This window comes from Panthera leo, chromosome D1 (assembly GCF_018350215.1).
Source record: "Panthera leo isolate Ple1 chromosome D1, P.leo_Ple1_pat1.1, whole genome shotgun sequence".
Lineage (NCBI taxonomy): Eukaryota > Metazoa > Chordata > Mammalia > Carnivora > Felidae > Panthera > Panthera leo.
Window position 1 is genome coordinate 4,506,508 of NC_056688.1, and position 27,379 is coordinate 4,533,886.

Here is a 27,379-nt window from a genome sequence, read left to right on the forward strand (position 1 = left end):
ACTCCTTAAATGAGGGAAAATGGCCCTTTAATGCTTCTTAAACTTCAATACCCCATCTCTGCTAAGATCCTGTACATACTTCCCTCTTCTTCCTGAATTACTGTCTCATCTTTGTTTCTTTTCAAGATGTGAAGTATATCTTAAGAGGATTGGACAAATGTGGCCTGACTCTTGTATGGGGGATTTTTCTCCCTCATTCATTTCCCAGGTTAATGGTTATGATAATGGGGGCCAATTGTCTGGTTAGTGTAGCATGGGATGGGGACTTGAGGGAATCTTCCCAAGCAGCTGCCCAAACTCCTTTGTTTCAGGGCGGTTCCTTGTCTTCCCCTGCCCAACATGGACTGCCTATTTTCACTTTTTGCTGGTGAAAAGAAAACGTGTATCTGTTCATCTGTCTGAGCTGACCAGCTTTAGGACTGGGAAGCTTCTTTCTCTGCCCTCTGGGCTCTTATCTGCCTCCGGCCTTGCTGGTGGAGCCTCGCCTCTTCTGCCTTCCCCTTGTCCATTCTGTTTCTGCACCGCCGTGGGTGTGGCTTGCATAATCCACTCCTATACCACCCTCTGTGCCTCCAGTGCCACTGGCTCCTGGTCCTCCTAACCTCGCTTTCAAGGAGCGACTAGCGCTCCAAGCTCTTGGGCCACACCTTTATGAGATTCAAACTCGAGCACCTCCTTAATCAACGGGGTGTCCAGGGACTCCTCCCTGGACTTCAACCACCCACTTCAGATTTTCCCACAAGTGCCCCAGGGAAAAGTTGACAGTGAAGAACTGACTTTTAAGTGGACATAGGTGCATCATATTCTGTATTCAAACTAATTTAAGTGTGTTAGTTTAAGATACACATCTTTAGAGTTAGCAGCATTAAATATAAAACTTTAATTCTACCAAGGTTTACTGAAAGCCAAATAAGCGTGTGTTATTTCTGTTGCAATTTTTCAGCAAAAAATATGACTTCATATGAAGGTTAACTTTTTCTGTCTCAAAGGTTTCATGGGTTATTGTTAAAAAACAAGTAGAATGAATAAATAAAAAGTTTCAGAGCTTTCAAAATATTTGGTAACCTAAAACTTTCAACTTTTACTAAGTTAGATGATAAACTGGATTGAATTCACTGGATATATAAGTCTTCTCCAAATAAGATAAAATACTGAAGCTTTGATTACTGATGTAGGTTTGTGTTTTTGGTATCTCATTGCACACAAACTCAGGATTCTTGGGTCTGTTGGTAAACGTGCCCTGTGTTTTGCTGTAAGACTGTACTATGGAAAAGCATGTTTTTAGGAATTGCAAATTGTATTTATAAAGTTCAAATATAGAGAATTCTGGTGTGTAACAGTTCACAACTGGTTACTGATTTTGGAGACAAAGGCATAAAAAATTAAATTTCCTTACTACTACAACCCATTGACAAGTTACTCTTGTAACCTCTTCCACTTACTCTCTCTCTCTCTAAAAACAAACAAAAAAACCCAAAACAAACAAATAAAAAAACCCACTTCCTTTGGAAACTTCCTTTATCTTTACCCCCCAAGATATATGATGATGGCAAACATCCCTCAAGCATATGACCCACTGATACACATCTGAAGGGTTTAATGACTGAGGTTTTACTAAACAGTAATGAATGACGTTTTCTTTTTTAAAAATCTTTTTAAAGTTTATTTATTTATTTTGAGAGAGAGAGAGAGAGCAAGCAGGGAGCAGTAGAGGGGCAGAGAGGGAGACAGAGAATCCCAGCAGGTTCCACGCTGTCAGCCCAGAGCCTGATGTAGCTGGAACTCACAAATCATGAGATCATGACCTGAGCTGAAACCAAGAGTTGGATGCTTAATTGACTGAGCCCCACAGGCACCCCATTAAATGACATTTTCTTAACAGCTAGCCACCTCAAGGTCCTGGAAACCTTGTTTCCAAAATTTCTTAGAGACTTAAGCTATCCCTAACCCCCTCCCAATGTGGAAGTATATAATCAGTCACTCCTCACGACTCCAACGCAGGTCTTTCTGTCCAGGGGACCTATCCCCATGTTTTAATAAAACCACCTTTTCACACCTAAAACATCTCAAGAATTCTCTCTTGACCATTTGCTCTGAACCCCAACATTTCCATGTCAATCACTGCTTGCTTTTCACTGGATCAAAGTTCTGATAAATATGGTTAGGACACTTGGGGGTGATGGGAGAAGCAAAACAGTGTGCAGGAAAGGAGGAGGTATATGAGAAAGATAAAAGGAATCGAAATATATTTTTCTGAGGAAAAAAGAAAGTAATTTTCTCCTAAAATAAGATTATTTAGAGAGAAAAGGCTTAGGACAAAATCTGAATGAAAAAGAAAATTGTACAAGGTTTGTGAAGGGCAGTCTTTGCAAAAGAATTTGATGTGTGGTCAAGAGAAAAGTTCAAATGAATGGACTTTAAAAGTACACTGCTGTAAGATTGACATTCTGCTATTCTCTTTATTAAAAAGACAAAGTTTTCTTGATTTGTGGGTCTGTTCTTAATAGGAATTATAGACAAAGTTTTTTTTTTTTTTATCTTCCCAGAAAAACAAGGTTTCTATGTTTTGTCTTCCTCATCTTTGATTACTTATGATAGTGAAAACTTCCTCAATATAGGGCACCTGGGAGACTCATTTGGTTGAGCATCCAACTTTTGATTTTGGCTCAGGTCATGTTCTTGGTGCTGTGGGATTGAGCTCTGCATCACGCTCCATGCTCAGCATGGAGATTCTTTCTCTCCCTCTCCCCTACTCACATCCTCTCTCTACAATAAAAAAATAAAATAAAAATAAAAACAACAACAACAAAACTTTGTCAGTATCAAAGAAGCTACGTTTTTATATATAACTTCCTGTAAAATTCCTTATTGCTCCCTTGCTTAAATGTAAATACTAGTTTTATAATGATCTGTAATCCTACTTAGGTATGAGCTTTAAATTTTTCTGAGGTTTTTGACAAGCTTCATGACATTTGAGTTGTAAATGAAGTCTTTTTGATTAATTAGGCTGGTTTATTTGGTATGTGAAGTTATTTGGGAAGCACCGTCAAGGGAATAATAAGCCTTAGGTTGTATTGTTTGGATAAATGCTGTAACTGTTCCAGGAATTATATGTAATTTCTAAAGTTTTAATATGTTTTGGTATACGGCCCTCACTTGGTATTCTGATTAGTCAAGTGTTATAGAAATAACTGGATTTCCTTGTCAGCTCTATTGTAACAAATTCTCTCTTTAACCATGTTCATTTTTGAGTCTTTTGTCATTTATAGTTATTCTCTAGAAAAATGTATTTAATCTTCAGGAAGACTCATTAAAATGACTTTTGACAAATACAGGTTTTTGGTTTTATTTTGTTTTTGAGAGAGAGAGGGAGAGAGAGAGGCAGAGCACAAGTGGGTGAGGGGCAGAGGGAGAGAGAATCTTAAACAGTCTCCATGCCTCGTGTGGCGCCTAGTGAGGAGCTTGATCTTATGAACATGAGATCATGACCTGAGCCAAAACAGAGTCGGATGCTTAACCAACTGAGCCAACCAGGTGTCCCCAAGTGCAGGTTTTTGGTATCTTTAAAATCACAAAACTGAAATGGGTAAGAATTTCCAGAACTAATGGAAAAAGCTGTATTCAAACTGAACAAGAATTAGTAACATGGGACTAAATGAATTGAGAAAGATGATTATAGTATTTGTGACCCCCTGTTTGAAACACTGTTGCTTCTCTAATGTTTGTTCTTCCAGATCAAGGTTACTTCCTCTTAAGATACCCATGATATACAAAAACATTATAAATATTCCTTTGTGAACAAATTGAAGCATTTAACTTTTCTCCCTACCTGAACCCTCTGACACTCAGAAACTGTCAGTGAATATTCGTTCTTCTGTGGCAGGTATAATCATTTGCATAAGTTTAATGAGAATCTGTTCTCCTTGTAACAGGAAACCACTGGAAACATCAGTTATATTACCAAAGCTTTGACTGGAATGTCATGTTTGACAGACATGCATAGACTCAGATATGACCATACAGTTTTAAGGAACTACGGCTGACTTTATGAAGCACAGAGTCAATAAAGCACCTTTGGAAATGTTGGCCTGATACCTTGCTTATTACAGAGTTCCCAGCAGCCTGAGTAAAGAATGTCACTTCCTGGCAGGTGCAGGAACCTCAGGATATTGTGGGGCCCTTGGCAAGAGGAATTTTCCCAAATCTACAGGCACTGCAGTCAACTCTGATGACTTGGCATGGCCTCTGACCTCAAGAGGTGATTAAAAGTTCAATCTAGATTCCTTTATAAAAAGTTCCAGCAAGGCATATTTTAATAGATACATGATGATCAATCATTATTCCTGATGAGTGTATCTAAATGATTATGCCAAGTTTAGTAAAACTGGACTTATCTTACATACAAAGTAGTCTTTATTTGGCTGGCTATCTTTGATAAAAATTATGGTGATTACAGAGAGAAAATATGCTTCCATAACACATCTTTATAGATATTAGATTTTTAAAAAAAATTTTTTTTAACGTTTATTTTTGAGATAGAGAGAGAGACAGAGCATGAATGGGGGAGGGTCAGAGAGAGGGAGACACAGGATCCGAAACAGGCTCCAGGCTCTGAGCTGTCAGCACAGAGCCCGACGCGGGGCTCGAACTCACAGACCGCGAGATCATGACCTGAGCTGAAGTCGGCCACCCAACCGACTGAGCCACCCAGGCGCCCCTGTAGATATTAGATTTTAATACTATTTACTGTAAAGTGCACTAGAATATGAATTCTTCTGGGTTTCTGAAATATCTGGCTATGGCTCTCCAAACTAAAGTTTCCAGTATTTCCTCAGTATCATAATTTAAAGTCATTAAAAACTAAAATTTCCCTTTTCCCTGAAGCCCTGAATATTGATGCTGCACAATTTGGGGTGGACTTCAGAGAAATGGGCACAAAGCTTGTGTATGGAGAACCTTCGTGCGTGTTGCTCTATGGGTCATTCAAAAGGATCACCAGAGACATTTGAATTACAAACCAAAAGTCATCTGATTCCTGCTGCCTGATCCCACTCCATCTGAGGATGCTTCAATTCTGACACCTAAAAATCTTCTCATTGGTAGCACTGGAGACTGAGACACTAAGTTTGTAATTTTCTACAACCATTAACTGAAAATTTTCTTTTGTTTCCATAGAAGTTCCACTTATTAATTACCGAATTGCTTGCCAAATAAAACAGAGTCTATATGATGGCTAACACCACCTGCTACACAATTAAGGCCTTAAGTGACTCTCAAAATAGCATTACGTTATGAAACACTGAAATAACTCAAATGCGTAAACCAAAATTGAATGGTCTGAGATGTCTTTTTAAAAAAAATTTTTTTTTAATTTTTTTATTTATTTTTGAGACAGAGAGAGACAGAGCATGAGCAGGGGAGGGGTAGAGAGAGAAGGAGATACAGAATCCAAAGCAGGATCCAGGCTCTGAGCTGTCAGCACAGAGCCCGACACGGGGCTCAAACTCACAGACCATGAGATCGTGACCTGAGCCAAAGTCGGACGCTTAACCGACTGAGCCACCCAGGTGCCCCACAGAAGAGGTTTTTCTTTTTTCTTTTTTTGTTATTTTGATAGAAAGTGAGTGAGTGGAAGAGGGGCAGAGAGAGAGAGAGGACAGAGGATCTGAAGCAGGTTCTGTGCTGACAGCAGAGAGCACAATGTGGTGCAAGAACTCACAAACCCTGAGATCATGACCTGAGGTGAAGTTAGATGCTCAACAGACTGAGCCACCTAGGTGCCCCTTGAATGGTCTGAGATGTCTTAAGAGCAGCAGGAGGAACATGCTTCATTATTAAAATAGATTGTTCTGTATGTTGCAGATTATCACAAAAATGTAAACACGATTGCTAAAAGATACAGATTGGTGTTTTAAACGACCTCGATCTGTAAACTCCTGGACTGGAAGAGGATTTTGGACAAGTATCAGGTCTTTTTATTGGGCTTCTTTTTCTAATATTAATCTTATTTTGTTGTGTTTTCTGATGTTTCTCTGCCTGGTGCTGAGACTCCTTCACTGCCACAACTTCCGGCTGACAGATGATCCTTTCTACTCAAGGAAATTCATATATATTGTCTACCTTGTACTGGGCTGCCTCTGCCTTTGGTTACTCCAGTATATAAATTCCCCAACTGACCAATGTCCACCCATAGGCAGAGACATCCCTATGCCCCTATTCAGCAGGAAGAAGATATAGAAGAGAAGACCTTCCACCCTAAGCAATCTTAAAGATTTAAAGGTCAGGGGGAAAATGATGAAGAGAACAAAGGCAAGAGAAATGTAGATAAAATTAAATTTCCTTAAAACTTGCAGCTCATTGATAAGTCCCTGAGATATGCAGCGTGTGACATCCCTCAAAGAACTCACAACTGCCTCAATGTTAATGCTTTACTAGAGACTAAAAGCAACCTCAGCTTGACAATAGCCAGGCCTCCAGGATCCTTTAAATTTTCTTTAACATAAGGAAATCCCTTTGGAGACTTCTGTAATCTCTAACCAACTCCCCATCCCCAACTTAAAAATATATTATCAGTTACGTTTCACAATCACAGAGTGGCTCTTTCTGCCACTGAGTGGTCCTGTTCCTGGGCTATAATATAAAACACCTTTTTGCACTGTAAAATGTCTCAAGAATTCTTTGTTGACCCTTGTGCTCAATGACCCCACATCAGTTATACTATTTACTTACTGTTTGTATGGTTACTGTTTGGTTTTCACAATGCAGTGGAAGCTCCATCATACAGACTTTTTCTTGCTCTGCATCCCAACACTAATCCCTAGCACAATGCAGGGATGTTCTCATTAGGACACATAAACCAACAACAACAAAATGTGATCACTTTCTATTCTCAAGAGAATGGGCAGGACAAAATATTCACTTATTCTTTGGCCAGCCCTGTACAAGTAAGCCAAAGGATACTGGATGGCTGTTGAAATGGGAGAGAGGGCTACAGAGAAGGAACATGGGAGAAAACCAAACACAGACAGCTTTACTGACCCTGAAGTTGGAACTCAATTTTCATTTCCTTTTGACACTGATGTATCTACATTAGGGCACATGCTGGGCCTAGCCTAGGATCCTAAACTTCCCCCTGAGGGGTTTGGAGATTTTTTTTCTCCCTCTTGATTCATTCCACTATGGATGCTTATTATCACATGTTAACTTTCTAGGCTGCTGATAAAGCTACACTTCAAATCTGAACAATGGAGGTAAGCCTGTCTTAGCCCTCATTTGAAACAGTCAAATCCTTTCTCTTCTTCTCAATATAGTACATTTCCTGAGGGCTACGTTCCAGTTAAATAAAGACCAACTCCCAAGCTCTTTCTACTACCTATTTTCAACCTTTGCAGCCCTGTGCTGCCCTCAAATTCTGGGATTACCTCAAGCAGCTGCACAACCCACAGGGTGGGAAGACTCTTGCTCTCTTGCAGGCTAAACTTGAGAACAAAGTTTTGATTTCTTTGACAACCTGGATTTATTTTTAGAGATATTAGAATGACTCACCTCTCCTGACATTTGTTTCTATAAAAACTAACTTCAAAATGTCACACTTCCAACTCTGTACAAAGGGCAAGAAAAAAGCTGCAAAAGCAATTGAACTTGAAGAGGACTCCACTTGAGACTTGCTTTCATCCTGCCTTGTCTGCCCTCCCTTCCCTTCTCTTCTGAGATTGATGTGCCTCTCCTGACCACCCCCACAGAGCCACATCCTGCAGGTGTGTGTTTGTGTGAGTGACCAAACAATGGACCTCTAGGACCAGGAAGGCACTAACACAAGCCAAAATAAAAGTGAGCCCTTGTTTGCATCACTGCCTCTGCACATGAATTGCTGACTCCAATATTATTAACAGAGTATACATATGGCTCACAGAAATATTAAAAATAATTGAAGGATGTACAAAACAGAACATTGTTCCTGATACAATATTCAGTACCTTGCACCTCCCTTTTGTTTTATTAAATTTCTCAAGGGAAGTCGACAGACATAAAGCAAAGAAGATAACAAAGAGTATGAGGCAACTGATAAGTATGTCATGAAAGATTTCCATATGAAGTAGAAAAAGAAAAAGGCTCCAAAGTGAATAGATAAAAAAATATAGGGAGAAACGGACAAAAATGCAATCATATTTCCCAATGCAAAGCTTATTGTGGAGCTGGAATTATAAAGATTTCCCTTGCTCTGGCCAAAATTTTTAATTTCTACCTGTTACTTCTAGAATGAAAAAACAAAGTACAGCAAACTTTAAAAAAGTGCAGTTTTCACAGTGTTCTCTAAGTGAATATGTGTGTCTATACTTAAAATGTATTTACTTGTAATGTTTGTGAATTCCTGGATCGGTTACACTAAAGGATTCATGTTGGCCATAAGCAAAGGCTAGAAACATAAATCTGCTCCGGCTTAGGATACCAAAAAGATATTATAGGAACCAGTTGAGAGAGCAATAGAATGGATTCTGGCTGCCAGAGAGATGCAGTACAAGTCTGAAACTGCTGAGAAAGGTCTTCTCATATATCCAAATTAACTAGAGAATAAGAGGAATAACTCAACCTGGGAATCGTGACCATACTAAGCAGCAAATAGATGTGAAATATTTGCCAAGCATTTATCATACACTAAATGTCCATACCTAAATTATATGAGGAAAACACAACAGATTTAACAAAGTGTGCCAGTTTTTCAGGCATGCACAATCTAAAAATATTACATATACCCACCCTTCAAGACTTGAAAGATGTGAGGCCATTGTACATGCAAAAGAATCTTATATAAGGGGAAACCAGGGGGAATTTTAGAAAACCCAAGATGACAAGGAGACTATTACTGAATCCTGAGGACAAGTAACAGAAGAAGGAGTAGTATTAGAAATGGGAAAATCAGTCTAGTTGGTTAAAGTTGGATAGCATTACATTTTGAAATAAGCTGCATTTCAATGTATTTAATGTTTCCAAAGCTATTCATAAATTCTCAATATTGTATGACGAATGAATGAATAAGCAAATGAGAAAAACTAAGTATATTGTGAAGTGTACTGTGTACATTTTTTTTTAACATTTATTCATTTTTGAGACAGAGAGAGACAGAGCACGAATGGGGGAGGGTCAGAGAGAGGGAGACACAGCATCTGAAACAGGCTCCAGGCTCTGAGCTATCAGCACAGAGCCCGACGCGGGGCTTGAACTCACGGACCGCGAAATCATGACCTGAGCCGAAGTCGGCCGCTTAACCGACTGAGCCACCCAGGTGCCCCTGTACTGTGTACATTTAAAGATGGTGAGGGTTGAAAACTTGTGTGCAGCCTGCCTCTCCGACAATTTACTTATTCCCAGCAGGGTCATGCCATGAGTATTAAAGACTAAGATTCTATCTTACACTTAGGATGAGGAATTTCTCAAGTCCCTGTTTTCCAGCATCTGATTCAAAAGGTGTTTTTTCAGATCTCCTTTGTTCTTCATCTTAATCCCCCCCAACCACCACCCGTTCCTGTTCTTTGTCTATGCCTGTTTGATTTGTTGACTCATTTTTAGGTTGTGTCTAGCCTAAAATGCTTTAGACATTGTCTTAACTCTCCCATCACCTGTCACGGTGTAGAAATTGGGTAGGGGCAATGCCACCACTGTTCTTGTACCCAGGCTTCCAGGACCCAGCCCTAACAGTCTTATCTGGAAAAAGGTTTGCTGAATTGGCTAGGAGTCCACTCTACTGAGGTTATGTTGAGTCAGTTAGAAGGCTGGATTCCAGTTATGGTGACTCCATTAATTAATTTTGGATTCTAGAATTCAGCTGTGAACAAGACAGATATAGTCTCTGCTCTCATGGAACTTACATTCCAATGAAGGAGAAAATGATAGTAAGTTTGGAGAGGCATGAAAGAAATCATTAAAGGGTGGTAAGGTTCAGCAATGCTATGATCCCACTTCTGTGTTAAGAGATTACTTGCTTCTGTGCACAGGAGATGTGTTGAGGGGGCCAGGAGTAGACCGTAGATGGTCAGTTAAGTGACATGAAAGTAGACCAAAGTAGAAAACACAGTAGTTGGGACAGAGAGTGGAGATGGGCAGATATGAGTGTACTAAATATGTATTTTGGAAAGTAAATTTGACAGGACTTGTTATTGCAATGGAATTGGGTGACAGGAAGCAAGAGCAAGGGTTCTGGGAAATCAGTGGAGTCTCGGGCTCTACTGGCTTGGTATTTGACTCACAGCAGCAAGGGAAGACTGACTTAAATATTCATATTACAAGCAGTTTCCACTCAGCAAATTTTTCAGTGTAAATCTTTGCCCTAATAGAAGTAAGCCAAACTCACATCTCTGTCGTGTGGCAGTACTTAGACTAGAAGTTGGTCCAAAACTGTGAACATACAGTGCCCAGATTCAAGACCATCTGTTGGGTGGGATACAGCTCATTCAGAAGCAGATCATCTAGATTTAGTAGTGGCCAGATGCCAAACAAAGATGTGACAATTATAAACCAAAGGAAGCAGTTGGTGTTTCCCTGAAAGGTGAGTTTTGAAGAAAGGTCATAGCGATTCCTATTCTTTGATTTGTGTCCTCTAGTGGCTTAAAAAAAAAAAAAAGTAAATGATTGTAGGAAGTGCTTTGAAATAGGGTGAATGACATCTGTCTTGGTCTATGAAAGTATTTGGCCACCTGGTTGACTTTTTACTTAAAAGGCAATTATCTCCAGGTCATTATTTCTGCTGAAAGATCATGACCAAATTTACAGATGTCAATAGGTGGACCTCCATATTGGATTTCCATCCTCTGGGCTGTAAAAGGGCTACAGAAAAATTACCTTGTGTACCCAGGGGATGCTGCATTTTGTCATGAAGTCCCCAAATATTAAATAGCTAAGGGAAGTTCTCTTCATTTCACGTAGTCTATGCTGTCAAAGCTATACATGATTTCTTTACTTGTCTCCCCAGAAGTTCCAAAGAATACAGAGGAGATAGGAGAAAATTTACTCTCCTCCAGTTCAAGGGTCCCATTATACAAGTGGTCTACTTTTTTTAAAAAATTATTTTGACAGAATTCAAGAAAGAAAATCAGGCAGAAAGACAGTGATGCAAGTATTATGGTGATCATAGTTGAGAAAGATTGCTTTGTTTTTTTTAATGATTATTGATTTTGAGACGGGGGGGGGAGGGAGGGAGAGAGAGAAAGGGGGAGAAAATCCTAAGCAGGCTCTGCACTCAGTGCAGAGCCCAACATGGGGCTCAATCCCATGACTGTGAGATAATGACCTGAGCTGAAATCAAGAATTGGATGCTTAACTGACTGAGCCACCCAGGCACCCCAGAGACCACTTTGAAGGATTAGAGGGTGATAAAATACTTCCATTACCAGAGCGTCTTCTATGCACTCCGTTATGTTAGATACTTTAGACCTATTTTTCTACTTAAATTTCACAGTGACTCTTTAAAATAATTGTTGTTCCTATTTTATAAAAGAGGAATCTAAGACTCAATCAATCTATGGATCCAAGGATTGAAAGAAAATATTCCAGTTGAGTCAAATGAATGAGACATATGTGTATGAAAATGGCAATAAATACTAGTGTTAGACACTGACTGTTCTTTTGGACCCCCAGGCAATCCTAAGACACTGTCTGCAAGAAAGCTAACTTCATGGAATTTCATGCCTCTCTGAACAAACTATGCCATTGAGGTCTCTGTCACTCAAATGGTTGAGGTAATATGAACAAAACAACTGGCATTATTTTATTCTCTCCACCCATTTGCCTCATGTGTAGCAATCTGATAAATATATTTCTCCTCTTTCTCCAGTATACAAAAGTTCAACCTTGTCACTATAGCATTATCATGTCTTACTAGATTAAGACTTCTCTGTTTTGGATTTATTCAAATAAAAGCCCTTGTTAATGTATAAATATTACCTTGAAAAGTCAAACAAAGTAAAGATACAATAGGTAGTTTAAACCAGTATGACTAAATTAGTTTTGACAAAGAAAAGAACAAGAACACAAAGCAGTGAATAGTGTGTGTTGTGGAGTCAGGGTTGGGGTGTGTGGAAGAACGGTTTATTTAGAATTTAGTATAAAGGGAAGGCAGGAGTGGAGGAGGGAGGAAGGGAGAGAATGAGGGAGAGAGGAGATGGCTTAGGAGGATGGAGGAGATAAGAAAGAGAGGAGGGCAGGAGGCAAGGCAACAGTAATATCGTTGAGTGTAAGATGCATCTGCCTCACAAATTTTATGTAAATGGCTCAATGTACAAGTACAAGGACACCTGTTTCTTTAACCCATTTGTGTTTAGACTGCTCTCTTCTTTTTTTTTTTTTAATTTTTTTTTAACGTTTATTTTATTTTTGAGACAGAGAGAGACAGAGCATGAACGGGGGAGGGGCAGAGAGAGAGGGAGACACAGAATTGGAAGCAGGCTCCAGGCTCTGAGCCATCAGCCCAGAGCCCGACGTGGGGCTCGAACTCACAGACCGTGAGATCGTGACCTGAGCTGAAGTCGGATGCTTAACCGACTGAGCCACCCAGGCGCCCCTAGACTGCTGTCTTCTGAAGGACTGACGTTACATGATCAGGGTGCTTTTTTATAAAGGGTGAATTACTTTTAAAATAATTATCTCTGAAAATATACTACACGGAGACTAATCATGGGACTCTCAGTTAAATATATCTTTTCTCCTTTGAAACTTCATTAGTCATTCTTGAGAAGGGATGCTGCTGTTTTAAGTTTGCATACCAAGAGAAGAGGAAGAGAAAGAAAGAAGAATCATTAAGCTGCCCAGATTTAACTTGGGCTGGGTGATCCAATTTCCAGGGCTGATGAATGTAACCTTTTCCTCCAATGATCTAAAACACAGGAAGGTAGCAGTCATTGTAGAGATTATCCTGGTGTAGGTAGCTTTACCTGTCTTTTGGTTTTTGTATTTTGCTAGAGAAAATGTGTTATTTCTTGAGATTGCTGAAGCCTTAGAGACCCACCTGTGCTGTCATGGTTTTCCAGGCTCACTGAAATGTGACTTACTGTTCTTTCTTCTCTGTTCAAGCAGGACCAACAAGTTCCTTGAACAAATATTTATGGGCTGTCACCAAATGCCAAGAAGAAGGCTCAGCCCTAAGACTGAAATAATCCATAAGGCATAGTTTCTGTCTTTGAGGAGCTCACTTAATTACGCCCAATATTTAAGATTTTTCTTCATGCCTAATAATTCTGAATGTTTTGTTGCTAATTTACATTTCAATATTGCAGGGGCAGCCTAAGTAAACTGATTATTTTCACTGAGATACTTTATTTATTGTTGACCCATGGCCAATGGATCAGTGGTGGTACTATAGCCATTTTGGTGCATGGACTGAACAGTAAAACCTGAACTCTTGACTGTTATTCACCAGTGCCAGCCCCCCAGCAGTGACCCTGAATCTAGTCTTTTCTAACTTGCAGATCTCTGGATTAGTGTCTATTAAATACAACTGTGAGCCTCCACTGGGCAGGAGCAGGAAAATGGTCACTTCCGTCCATCACACTGTGTCAATCAAGATACAAGTACAGTATAACTATGCTTGAATGATAAAAGATTGAAATGAAGAGATCTGCTTTATAACATATTTGATTTTTAAATATACTTTAAGGTGCTAATTTATGATGAAGTTTATAATAAAACAAATAAGTGATCAGAGGAAAAATTAAATAACACAAGGAGAAATATACAACACTTGTACTGGAAGACTAGTACATTTCTCTTCATAACTAATAAACCAAGAAAACAAAAAAAGCCACCAAGACTACAGAACAATGGAACACTATATTTACAAAATTGACCTAATTTACTATATACATCTCTGTATATAAATCTCTAGAACACTCACTCTTTTTAAGTGCACATTTACTACATTGACAACATAAAAGGTGGTTAGTCTCAACAGATTTAGGAAAATTCAAAACATACCAGATATGTTCTCTGACCACTTTAGAATGGAATGATGTTAGATATAATTGAAAAATCTAGAAAATTCTATAATATTTGGAAATTTTAAAATACACTTTTAAATAACTCATGGTCCAATGAAGAAATTACAAATGACTATCAAAAAATCTTTGGAACTGAATCATAATGAAAACAACACATCTGAAAACACGTGATATATATCTAAATCCATGCTCAGAGAGATATTTATAGATGTTAATGTATATGCTATAAATGACAATTATTTAAGCATCCATTTCAAAAAATTGGGAAAACAACAGAAAATTAACTCAAAAAAATAAAAAGAAAAAATAATAAAGATAAGAAGTAGAGGAATTAACAATAATACTGTAAGGATAAAGAGAAAAACTTTCTGGCTATATATGGATGGAATGGACAAAATCCTAGAAAATCACAAATCACCAAATGTGTCCCCCAAGAAAAACATACCAGTCCTATATCTATGAAATAAATTGTATTCATCACTCAAAACCATCCCCAAAAGAAAACTACATGCTCAGATGCTTTCTTATAAATGTTTCATGATTTATAACTAATGGTTAAAGAAATGATAACATCACTGTTATAAAAATTTTCTAGAGAGTAAGATTGGAACACTTACCAAAATGTATGTCATCTGTTTGATCTTGATATCAAAACCTAAAAAAAAGAAAAAAATACGAGACTATGATTTTTTTCAAAATTCCGGGTGTGTGTGTGTATGTGTGTGTTTAAATTGGCAAGCTATTTCTATAATGTATACATAAACCAAAAGTTCCCCAATAACTAAGACAATCTTGGTGAAGATGAGCACATATGGAAGACATATGATGCCATATATGAAAACGTATTATAAACTACATTAAGTAAGTCCTCGCTTCGGCAGCACATATACTGAACTACATTAAGTCATATGCTTTTTATCTAAAGGTAAACAATAAGCCAATGATTTAGAAAGGAGATTCTAGAAATAGGTCCACACACATATAGACATTTGGATTATAAAAATTAGGATTAGAAGTAAAGACTGTTCAGAAAATAGTGCTGGAATAATGAGGTATCAGTGAGGAAGTGGAAATCTGAATTCTAGCTCATAATGAAACACATTCCATGTGAAATTAAATCTAAACATAAAGGGTAAAGTATAAAATATAATTTTTATATTTTGAATTTTTAATCTTGACAAAAAAGCATTAATTTGACTATATTAAAATTTTTTTTAATATTTATTCATTTTTGAGAGACAGAGAGAGACAGAGTGTGAACAGAGGATGGGCAGAGAGGGAGACACAGAATCCAATGCAAGCTCCAGGCTTTGAGCTATCAGCACAGAGACCAACGTGGAGCTTGAACTGAACTCATGAACCATGAAATCATGACCTGAGCCGAAGTTGAGTGCTTAACTGACTGAGACACTCAGGAGCCCCCCTAATTTGACTGTATTAAAACTGAAATATTTCATTAGTATAGATTCCATTAACAGAGAGAAAAAGGCAAATCCACAAATCAGACCACACTCAACAATTACATCTGATAAAGGGCTCATTTCTAAAATGTATAGAGAACTTCCATAAATCAATAGAAAAAGTCAAATAATTTGAAAAATTTGCAAAAAAAAAAACTTGAAGAGGAACTTCAAAAATTAGCACATCCAAATGACAAATGAGCACTGAAAAGATGTACTTCTTCCTTGATAATCAAAGTGCAGATTACCACCACAATGACAATCCACTATGCATCCACCAATATGCCTAAAACTAAAAAGACTGGCAGTGCCAAGTGTATATGAGAATATAGAATAAGTCAACTCTCATACATTACTGAACAGGGATATAAATCGCTTAAGTCCTTTGGAAAAGTCTTTAGCAGTATTTACTAAAGTTGAAACATACACATATTCTTTGCCTCATATGTTTTTGTCGTAACTCTATCCAACAAAAATACATATGAATGAACAGTTGTAATAGCACCAAACAGGATATATAATTCAAATGTATACCAATAGTAATTGGGGGGAAACGTTGTACATTACAGGGTATGTTATACAGCAATGAAAATGAATAAATTCTAGTTTAATTCAACAGTATGGGTAAGTATTAGTAGCATAATATTGAACAAAAGACTCCAGACATGGAGGAAGAGAGGCAGGAAGATTGTGGAGTAGGAGGATCCTAAGCTCCACTTGCTCCATGGACACTGAGATAACACCTGGACCTGTGCAAGTAACTCTGAAAACAACATTAAGATTCAAAGAATAGACCTGTACAGTTAATCCTAAAGAGGAGGCCACATCATTCAGGCTAGGAGGGACAGAGATAGGCAGGGAACCAAATCCCTGGTGAGACCAGCACAGCTAAGAGGGACACTACAAGCAAGAAGAAGCAAGACACTCAGATCTCACACAAGATACCTCTGGCACAGGAGACCTACACTGGGGGAAATAAATCCCCATAACATCTGGCTTTGAAAAACAGCAGGGCTTAACTTCAGGAGCTTTGAAAATCAGCAGAGCTTGGGGTGCCTTGGTGATTCAGTTAGTTGAGCATCTGATTCTTGATTTTAGCTCAGGTCATTATCCCAGAGTCATGGGATTGAGCCCCATGTCAGGCTCCTCCCTGAGCATGGAGCCTGCTTAAGATTCCCTCTCTCTCTCGGGGCGCCTGGGTGGCGCAGTCGGTTAAGCGTCCGACTTCAGCCAGGTCACGATCTCGCGGTCTGTGAGTTCGAGCCCCGCGTCAGGCTCTGGGCTGATGGCTCGGAGCCTGGAGCCTGTTTCCGATTCTGTGTCTCCCTCTCTCTCTGCCCCTCCCCCATTCATGCTCTGTCTCTCTCTGTCCCAAAAATAAATAAAAAACGTTGAAAAAAAAAATTAAAAAAAAAAAAAATAAAAATAAAAAAAAAAAAGATTCCCTCTCTCTCTCTCTCTCTCTCTCTCTCTCCCTCTGCTCCTCTTCCCAAATCATGCCCACCCGCCCTCCTAAATAAATAAATAAATAAATAAATAAATAAATAAATAAAATTAGCAGAGCTTAATTGTGGGAGAGCTGGAGGGTGAAAGGAAATTGGAATATATGCCCTTAAAGAGTCAACATAATAAATACCTCAAAGCCCAAGACCTAGCCAGAAGCAGCAGTTTGTAAAGTATCTGGGATAAAGTGAAGGAGATCTACTGACTCATCTCCGAATGTGTGCTGTAGAACAGGGACCTTCAGGAACTTTCTCTAGAGACAATAGCGTTATGGGTGCCATTTCTCTCACCCTCCCCAGCCTAGATAATCAGACATTTCCAGGGGGCAGTTCTGCCCTGCCACAGTGCTCTCGCACTGCAGACCTGCCCAACATGCTTGTGTTGGCATGCATCCCTCTAAAAGGGCTTCTGCCCCACCATACCCTCAAGGCAGCCCCAGCAGGGATAAGCACCATTGCAAAGTGACTCCTGACCTGGGAAGGTAGACAGTTAACCCCACACACCAGTGCACTCATAGTTCCAGCAGCGTGGCTCTTAGCTGGTGGCACAGGGAGCAGCTACTGCCCTTCAGTGCCCAGCATCTGTGGCAGAAGCTAATTGTGGACAGCTACTCTGAATACTGGCCCCACTCACCAAGGAGAGCCTCTCATTTGACCATGCATGAAATAAGCCCTACCCTTTGGTGTTCCAGCAACTGTGGCAGACAGGCTAATTATACAAGCTAGGCTGACTGCTGGTTCTACCAACTAGAGTCTTACTTGGTGATCTCATACAGATCTTCCAACAAATCTTGTCTAATCTGCTCACAGAAGGCAAAGCAGATCACTGCAGCAGGCTGGGCTGAAGGCAATTATGGCTCAGCCACAACAGTAGAGTGCATGCAGGCCACACAATGGGCATTCCTTGGGCGCCTCATTCTGATGACCAGGGTAGACTGCACTACAGGGCACTGCAAAACCTCTTTTATGGGAGACCACTATTCTCAAGAGCAGGAGACACATCTGACCTATCTAATACAAAGAAACACACACAGAGAATTAGATAAAGTTGTAAGAGGAATATGTCACACATCAAAGAACAAGACAAAATCACAGTAAAAGAACTACATGATATGAAGAAAAGCAAAACATCCTGATAAAGAATTTAAAGTAATGATTATTAAGATCTCACTGGGTTTGAGAAAAGAGTGGATAAACTCAATCAGAACTTGAACAAAGAGATAAAAAATACAAACAAGATCTAGGCAGAAGTGAAGAATTTAATAAATGAAATAAAAAATTTACTAGAGGGAATCAACAGCAGATTAGAGGATGGAGAACAGATCAGCAATCTGGAAGACAGAGTAATGGAAAGTAACTAAGTTAAACAGCAAAAAGAAAAAACAATAATGAAAAATGAGGATAGGTAAGGGAACTCAGCAACATCACCAAGCATAGTAACATTTGCATTATAGGCATCCTAGAAGAAGAGAAAGAGAAGGGGGCAGGAAATTTATCTGAGGAGATAACAGTTGAAAAACTCCCTAATCTGGGGGAAAATAACACAGACATCCATATCCAGGAGTCATAGAGAGCCCCTAAGCAGTAGTACCCAAGGAAGGTCACAGTGAAACACATTTTAATTAAAATGGCAACAAAGTAATGATGAAGAGATAATTTTAAAAGCAACAAGAGAAAAAAGTTACATATCAGGGAAACCCCATGAGTCTATCAGCTGAATTTCCATCAGAAATTTGCATGCCAGAAGAGTGCAGCATATGTTCAAAGTGCTGAAAGGAAAATCCTACAACCATGAACGGTCTACCTGGCAAATTTGTCATTTACATGGGAAAGAGAGATGAAGAGTTTCCCAGGCATAAAATTTAAAGGAGTTCATCACCACTAAACCAGTCATACAAGGATGTTAAAGGGAATTCCTTGAGTGGAAAGAAGAGGTAAAAAATTATGAAGAAAATTGTGAAAGGTAAAAAATTTCAGTTAAAAACATATATATATTAAAGGTAGTAGATTAAATCAATTATAAAGTCAATAAGAAGGTTAGAACACAAGAGTAGTAAAGTCAGTTTTATCTACAAAAATTAGTTAAGGGATACACAAAATAAAAAGATGTAATATATGCAATCATATGCATAAAATGTTTGTGGGGGGGACTAAAGATTTAGTGCTTTTGGAATGTATTCAAACTTAAGCAACCATCAGCTTAATATAGACTACTACAAACATAAAATGCTATATATGAACTCCATGGTAATGTCAAATCAAAAACATATACAAGTTATACTAAATATAAAGGGAAAGGAATCCAAAAACAACAGTAAAGAAAGGCATCAAACCACCAGGGAACAGAACAAAAGACACAGAAAGGAACAGAGATGAACTAAAACCAAAAACAACCAGAAAGCAATTAACAACATGGTAGTAAGTACACACCTATGAAGAATTACTTTCAATGTAATGGACTAAATTGCTCCAAGAAAAGAAAGGGTGACTGCATGAATAAAACAAAACAAAACAAAACACATGTATATGCTGCCTACAAGAGACTCACTTCAGAGCTAAAGACACATATAGACAGTGAAAGTTCAGAAAAACACATACCACGAAAATCAGGGGAAAAAAAAAAAACTTGGTGTGGTAATACTTATCTCAGACAAGATAGACTTTAAAACAAAGTCTCTAGTTAGAGACAATGAAGGGACCTGCATAATTATAAAGGGGACAATCCAACAAGAGGATATAACATTACAAATAACTATGCAACCAACATTGAAGGACTTAAATACATAAAACAAACATTAACAGACATAAAGGGAGAAGTTGACTGTAACAGTAATAACAGAGGACTAACAGTAATAATAGAGGACTTTAACACCTTACTTAACATCTATGGTTAGACCATCCAGATAGAAAATTAATAAGGAAACAGTGGCTTTGAACAACACCTTAGACTAGATGGACCTAAGGGTTATGTACAGAACATTCCATTCCAAACCAAAAGAATGCACATTCTTTTTTAGTGCACATGAAACATTCTCTTGGATAAATCACATGTTAGCTCACAAAACAAGTCTCAGTAAATTTAAGATTGAAACCACAACAAGCACCTTTCTAACCATACAGGATGAAATTAGAAATCAATTTCAAGAAAAAAAATGGAAAAAACACAAACATACGGAGGACAATCAACATGCCACTAAACAATGAGTAGGTTAACCAAGATATTAGAGAGTCAAAAATTACACGGAGACAAATGAAAATGAGAACATAAAGGTACAAAATCTTTGGGATATACCAAAATAAACCCAACTGGGTATATATTTTTTTAGCAATATAGAGCTTTCTCATGAAACAAGAAAATTTTCAACTAAACCACCTAACCTTATACCTAAAGGATCAAGGAAGGAAAAACAGAGCCCAAAGCCAGTAGAAGGAAGGAAATATAAAGGATTAGAGTAGAAATAAAGGAAATAATGACTATAAAAAGAATAGGAAATATAATGAAACCAAGAACCCATTCTTTGAAAAGATAAACAAAATTGATCATTAGCAAGACTCATCAAGAAAATAAGAGATCCTAAATTAAAATCACAAATAAAGGAGAAATAACAACCCACACTACAGTACTATCAAGGATTATAAGAGATTATGAAAAACTATATGCAAATAAAGTGAACAACCAAGTAGTGGATAAATTCCTAGAAATATACATTTTTCAAAACTGAATCACCAATATATAATTTGAACAGACCAATTAGTAGTAACAATATTGAATTGGTAATCCAAAAACCCTTGGCAAACAGAAGTCCAGGACCAGATGGCTTCAAAGAGGAATACTACCAATGATTTAAAGAAGAGTTAATGCCTATACTTTTCAATATATTTCAAATAATAGAAGTGGAAGAACAACTTCTAAATTCATTCTACAAGGCCAGTATTACCCTAATATTAAAACCAGACAATGACATTACAAAACAAGAAAAGTATAGGCCACTATCTTTGATGAAGATAGATGCAAAAATCCTCAACAAAATATTAGCAAACGAAATTCAACAATACATTAAAAAAATCATTCACCGCAATTAAATAGGATATATTGTAGAAATGCAAGTGTGCTTCATCATTTGCAGATCAATCAATGTGAAATATCATTAATAAGAGAAAGGACAGGGGCATCTGGTTAAGTGTCTGACTCTTGATTTCGGTTCAGGTCATGATCTCTTGATTCATGAGATCAAGCCCTGCAGCAGGCTCTGTGCTGACAGCATGAAGACTTCTTGGAATTCTCTTTCTCAATCTCTCTCTCTCTCTCTCTCTCTCTCTTTCTCTCTGCCCCTCCCCCACTTGCTCACATGTACGTGCTATCTTTTTCAAAATAAATAAACTTTAAAAAAAGTTTCCCTCATAAAAAGATAAGAAAATGGAAACAAATCACATGATCCTCTCACAAGGCACAGAAAAACTGACAAAATACAACATACACTTATGATAAATACTCTTAAAGTGGGTTTTCAGGGAACATACCTCAACATAATAAGGGCCATATAGAAAAACCCAGAGCAAACATCATCTTCTGATCCGTAATCAGACGCGTTATCCATTGCGCCACTGGCCCTGTAAACATCATCTTAATTGGTGAAAAACTGAGATCTTTTCCTCTAAGTTCAGGAACAAGACAAGGATGTCCATTTTTACCGTATTCACCATAGTACTAAAAGTTCTACCTGTACTGATAAGAAAAAGATTGATAAAAGACATCTAACTGGTAGCGAAGAAGTAAAATGGTCACTATTGGCAGATGGCATGATACTGTATATAGAAAACTCAAAACAACAAAAATCTATTGTATCTGAGTATTGAATTTAATAATGTTGCAGGTACAAAATTATAATAATGAAGTCTGGTGCATTTCTGACACTAATGACAAAGTAGCAGAAACAGAAAATTAAGAAAACAATTCCATATGCAATTGCAGAAAAAATAAAAAACCTAGGAATAAATTTAACTAAGGAGGTGAAAGATCTATACTTTTAAAGCTATAAGACGCTGATAAAAGAAATTGAAGACAACACAAATACAAAGATATTCACCGCTCAAAAAAATGAAGAGTATTATTAAAATGTTCACACTACCCAAAGAAATCTATACTTTCACTGAAATCCCTACCAAACCCCAACACTAGTTTTGACAGAGTTACAACAAATAACTCTACAATTTCTATGGAACCACAAAAGACCTCGATTAGCCAAAACAATCTTGAGAAAAAAAACAAACCTGGAGTTATCGCATTCCCAGATTTCAAGATATTCTACAAAGCTATAGTAATCAAAACAGTTTGTTACTGGCACAAAGATCTACACAGAGATCAATGGAACAGGATAGTCTAGAAATAAACCCACATCAATATTGTCAATTAATCTATGATGAAGGAGGCATGAATATCAATGGGGAAAAGACAGAATCTTCAACAAATGGAGCAGGGAATATTGGACAGATACATGAAAAAGAATGAATCTGGATTATTTTCTTACACTATACACAAAAATAAACTCAAAATGGATTAAAGACTTAAATATAACACCTGAAACCATAAAATTCCTAAAAGAAAACATAGGCGGTAATCTCTTGGACATCAACCTTAGCAACATTTTTCTAGATTATGTCTCCTGAGGCAAGGGGGGGAGAAGTGAAAATAAACTACTGGAAATAAACCTAAATAAAAAGCTTCTGCACAGTAAAGGAAACCAACAACAAAATGAAAAGGCAACCTATCATATGGGAGAAGATATTTGCTAATGAAATGTCCAATAAAGGGTTAATATGAAAAGTAATTAAAGAACTTCTACAACTCCAAGAAAAAAACCAGCAAATTCTATTAAAAGTGGGCAGAAGAGCTGAAGAGACATTTTTCCAAAGGAGCCATTACAGATGGTCCAGAGGCACATGAAAAGATGCTTAACATCACCAGTCATCAGGGAAATGCAAATAAAAACCACAATGACATATTACCTTACACCTATCAGAATGGCTGGTACCACCAAGACAAGAAATAGCTTGTGTTGGCAAGGATGTGGAAAAAAAGGAAACTTCATGCGCTGTTGGTGGGGATATAATCCCATATGGCCACTGGAAAACAGTATGGAGGTTCCTCAAAAAATTAAAAATAGCACTACCCTATGACCCAGAGATTGCTACCAGGTATTTATCCACGGGATACAGGTGTGCTGTTTTGAGGGGACACATGCACCCCCATGTTTATAGCAGCACTATCAACAATAGCCAAAGTATGGAAAAAGCCCAAATGTCCATCGATGGATGAATGGATAAAGAAAATGTGGTATATATATATATATATATATATATATATATATATATATATATATATATATATATATATATATACATACACAATGGAGTATTACTCAGCAATCAAAAAGAATGAAATCTTGCCATTTACAACTACATGGATGGAACTGGAGGGTATTATGCTAAGTGAAATTAGTCAAAGAAAGACAAGTATCATATGGCTTAACTCATATGAGGACCTTAAAAGACAAAACAGATGAACATAAGGGAAGGGAAACAAAAGTAATATAAAAACAGGGAGGGGGACAGAACATAAGAGACTCAGATATGGAGAACAAACAGAGGGTTACTGGAAGGGTTGTGGGAGGGGGGATGGGCTAATGGGTAAGGGGGCATTAAGGAATCTACTCCTGAAATCATTGTTGCACTATATGCTAACTAATTTGGATATAAATTATTTTTTTAAATTTTAAAAAAGATTAAAAAAATAAAGTAAAATAAAAAATTAAAAATTAAAAGCACTGACTCATGTTGCCAAGGTTTTAAATTTGGCATCAGTGATCAGATTTGCAAGTTCTGCTTAAAAACCATTAGGCATGCCATCATTTATACGAGACTTAAGAGATAATTGATTTACGCTGTGGGTTTTCTAATAGTATGGTAAAGTTATGTGCAGAAAGAAATCATAATAAGGAAGAAAAACATTTTGAAATGTAGGCCAATTAACAAGACAAAATTTTCAGCTAAAATTTTAAATAAATCAAAGTAGACGTAGCAACACACAAAAAAAGAGGGAAAGAAATATGTTGTTTGTGAACTTTGTAAAAATATAACAAGTTGTAGATAAGACGTTGTCTACGCAGTAAAGCCTGGAAGAAGTTTGGTCTAGCTCAAATCATTGCTTTAATTACTTAAAGACAAATAATTAGAAAAAAAAAACTGGTAGCTATACACAAACATCTGATAGGAAGACTTAGAATTCAGTGGTAGATTTTATGTATATAAACATATATAATGTATACATATAATCCTATATAACTAATATAAGAGAAAGCTAAAAAATGATATTTTAGTGTTTTTATTATGTCTTCCTGTGCTTTATATTTAAAAATATACTCTGAATCCTAGAAAAGAGGTGGTAGAAGAGGCCAGATGAATGTGCTGGGCTTAAAATATGTATTCAGAGTCACAACAAAACATTTTTAATATAATGAGCATAGTAAGAGTAATGATCCAAAGACCAAGACTTCTGAACCTTGAGGTTGAGCCCACAGAGGCTGGGAGAGAGAAGACCCTGGTAAAGCAAGCTAAAAAAGACCACCTAGAGTGATAAGCATAGAGAACTGTGTTTCAGCAGGCAAAGGCAGCTTTTTCGGTTGGCTGTGTTTTTCTTGAGATTAGAAATCAACTTTATGCAATATTGTTTTTAGTTCGTGGAGCATGAGAACTAAGAACTTATACTTGTATTTAGCAAAACAGAGATAATTTCATAACTTTCTTTTTTTTTTAATTTTTTTTAACGTTTATTTATTTTTGAGACAGAGAGAGACAGAGCATGAACAGGGGAGACACAGAATCTGAAACAGGCTCCAGGCTCTGAGCTGTCAGCACAGAGCCCGACGCGGGGCTTGAACTCACGGACCGTGAGATCATGACCTGAGCCGAAGTCGGACGCTTAACCGACCAAGCCACCCAGGCACCCCTTAATAGCAAATCAGATAAACCCAGATTAGAATGGGCCTCAAGAGAATACCAAGGAAAGATACTGGAGATAGTAAGGAATTTGACTGCATGAGGAAGGAGAGACATGGCATTGTAGATGAACAAGAAGTGACTACCAAGAAGTATTTTTTTTTTTTAAGTGGGAGTATTAAAAGCAGGTTTGTAAGTTGGTGAAAAAGATAAAAATATGAATAAAAAATTCTCGATCCAGAAGATTAGAAGAATTTCTGAGGCAATGTTTATGAATAGAAAAGAAAGTGATGCACAGAGTTTGGGATGTGCTTTCATTCCCTAAGGATCATCCAAGATAACAGAAGAGAAGGCAGAGCCCCTGGGAATAGAAGCAGACAGTTGAGTAGACGTAATGGTGGGAATTTGTGGAAGTTTTCTGAATGGTTTTCTTGATTCTCCTCCAAGAAGATATAGTTTGTCAGAGCTTAAGAAACCCATTAGTTGACTCTTAAAACTTTATGATGATGAATCCTGTCATAGTTATGTGCCTTTATATGTGCTTTTGTATTTTGTCTAATAGTATAAGGATACCTTCATCATGGAATATTTTTAATTCATCATTTTTTCTTTCTCTTTACTTACTAGGATCAGAGAACTTAAAACACAGAATGTGATCTTCTGAATTACCTTACATGTGCAATTCCACTGCAGAATATAAGTCATACATCTTTCGAAATTCCTAATATATAATAAATATGGACCCTGTCTTGTGGGGGGAGGAGGAGGGAGCATCAAACATCACTTTCTAAAAGACTATTATTTAAGGAATATGGCACAGAGAGCAAAATGGACTGCTTAGCTTTCTTGCCTAAAATAGACCTAAATCTAAGAAGGCAAAATAATCAATTTCCAAAAACAGTGACTTCACTTCTGGTTGAGATAAAGTAACCATGACTGGATTTACCCTTCCATCTGAAACAACTAAATAAACTGGGAAATGAGGAGAATCAATGGCTTTCAATACACTAGATGTCAGACAAAAAAAAAAGGCAGTTATGCTGAGAGAGGAAAAATAAATGCTATAAATTTTATAATTGTCCCATTATGTATAGAATTTTATAAATGCTATAAATTTTATAGTCTTGAGTGAGCTTTTTTGCCTGGTTGCAGGAAGACATGGGGGGGAAACCAAGGTAGCCTGGGACACACTGCCAGAGTTATGGACACAGAAGTCTGAAGAAACCAGTGCAGCTAGCTCACAGGGCAGAGTACTGGAATTGGTGAAGTCACAGAGAGCGATCACTCCATAGATAGCCACAGGGTTCTCCTAATGACGTCAGTGAGAACTTACAAGTACAACCTTGTGAAGAAACTTTCCAAGGCCAAGGAAAGACGTATCTGGTGGAAATATTAGAAAAGGACATTTAAACATTACACATGTTCAAGAAACTAGAGGAAACACTGAGTAGAAACTGGAAGTATATTTTAAAAGGAAGAAAATCAAACTTTTAGGGATAATAACTATCATGTCTCAATTGAAAAATTTACTGGGTGAAATCAATGGATGAATTGGCATTGCAGAAAAAGTAGCGGATTTGAGGACAAAGCAAAAGAAAATATCCAAAATGAAACACAAAGAGAAAAAACACTGAAGAGAATTAAAAGAGAATCAGTGAGTCGTGGAGAAAGTCTAAGCAGTCTAATATACGTGTAACTGAAAACAAAATTATATGAAGGATTTAAATAAAACTAAAGAGTTTCCAAATTTGAAGCCCACAGATCCATGAATTACCACAAACTTTCTAGAATGGCTGAAAAGATAAAAGTAACCATTCCAAGAGTGAGGATATGGAGAAACTGGAACTCTTTCACAATATTGGCGGGAACATAAAGGAGTCCAATCACTGTGGAAAATAACTTAGGAGTTTCTTTTTTCTTTTTAAGAAAAAATTTTTAAAGTTTATTTATTTTGAAAAAGAGAACGCACAAGCAGGGTAGGTAGGGAAAGGGGGGGTGGGGAGAGTCCAAAGCAGGCTCTGCACTGTCAGCACAGAGCCTGATGTGGCGCTTGAACTCATAAATCATGACATCATGACCTGATCCGAAAGCAAGAGTCAGACGCTCAAGCGACTGAGCCACTCAGGTGCCCCCGGCCCCAGGTGTTTCTTAACATTAATGAGAAACAAACACCTATTATATATGCCATGTATCCTAGTATTTATCCTAGGTATTTGTCCAAAAGAAAAGAAAGCTTAGATGCTCAAACAAAAGCACAAGAGCACACACAGCCATCTATTTGTGATAGCCCCAGTGTCCATTATGCGTGAATGAATAAACAAAGTTTGGTATATCTATAAAATGCTATACTACTTGGCAACAACAAGCAATGAAGTATTAATACATGCAACAACCATGTTGTTTCTCAAAATATTTTTACCACATGAAAGTAAGTAGA

At 37.5% G+C, this 27,379-nt stretch overlaps 3 long non-coding RNA genes across 7 annotated transcripts in view; 2 read left to right on the forward strand and 1 right to left on the reverse strand.

The window, feature by feature from the left end:
- Positions 1-4,118, forward strand: part of LOC122199992 — a 45,348-nt gene extending 41,230 nt beyond the window's left edge. For both annotated transcript variants that reach the window (XR_006193686.1, XR_006193687.1), the window contains exon 7: positions 3,933-4,118. This is a non-coding gene — a long non-coding RNA (uncharacterized LOC122199992). The remainder of the gene's footprint in view (positions 1-3,932) is intronic.
- Positions 1-27,379, reverse strand: part of LOC122199995 — a 195,042-nt gene that overhangs the window by 36,512 nt on the left and 131,151 nt on the right. For all 3 annotated transcript variants that reach the window (XR_006193692.1, XR_006193693.1, XR_006193691.1), the window contains one exon: positions 14,603-14,640. This is a non-coding gene — a long non-coding RNA (uncharacterized LOC122199995). The remainder of the gene's footprint in view (positions 1-14,602; positions 14,641-27,379) is intronic.
- On the forward strand, positions 5,869-25,981 carry LOC122199994. Of its 2 annotated transcripts, XR_006193689.1 has the most exons (6): positions 5,869-5,969; positions 7,212-7,250; positions 7,611-7,757; positions 11,632-11,732; positions 13,458-13,559; positions 25,570-25,981. It is a non-coding gene; the product is annotated as an uncharacterized LOC122199994 (long non-coding RNA). The 2 variants fall into 2 exon arrangements; XR_006193690.1 differs by lacking the exons at positions 13,458-13,559; positions 25,570-25,981 and adding an exon at positions 13,066-13,298.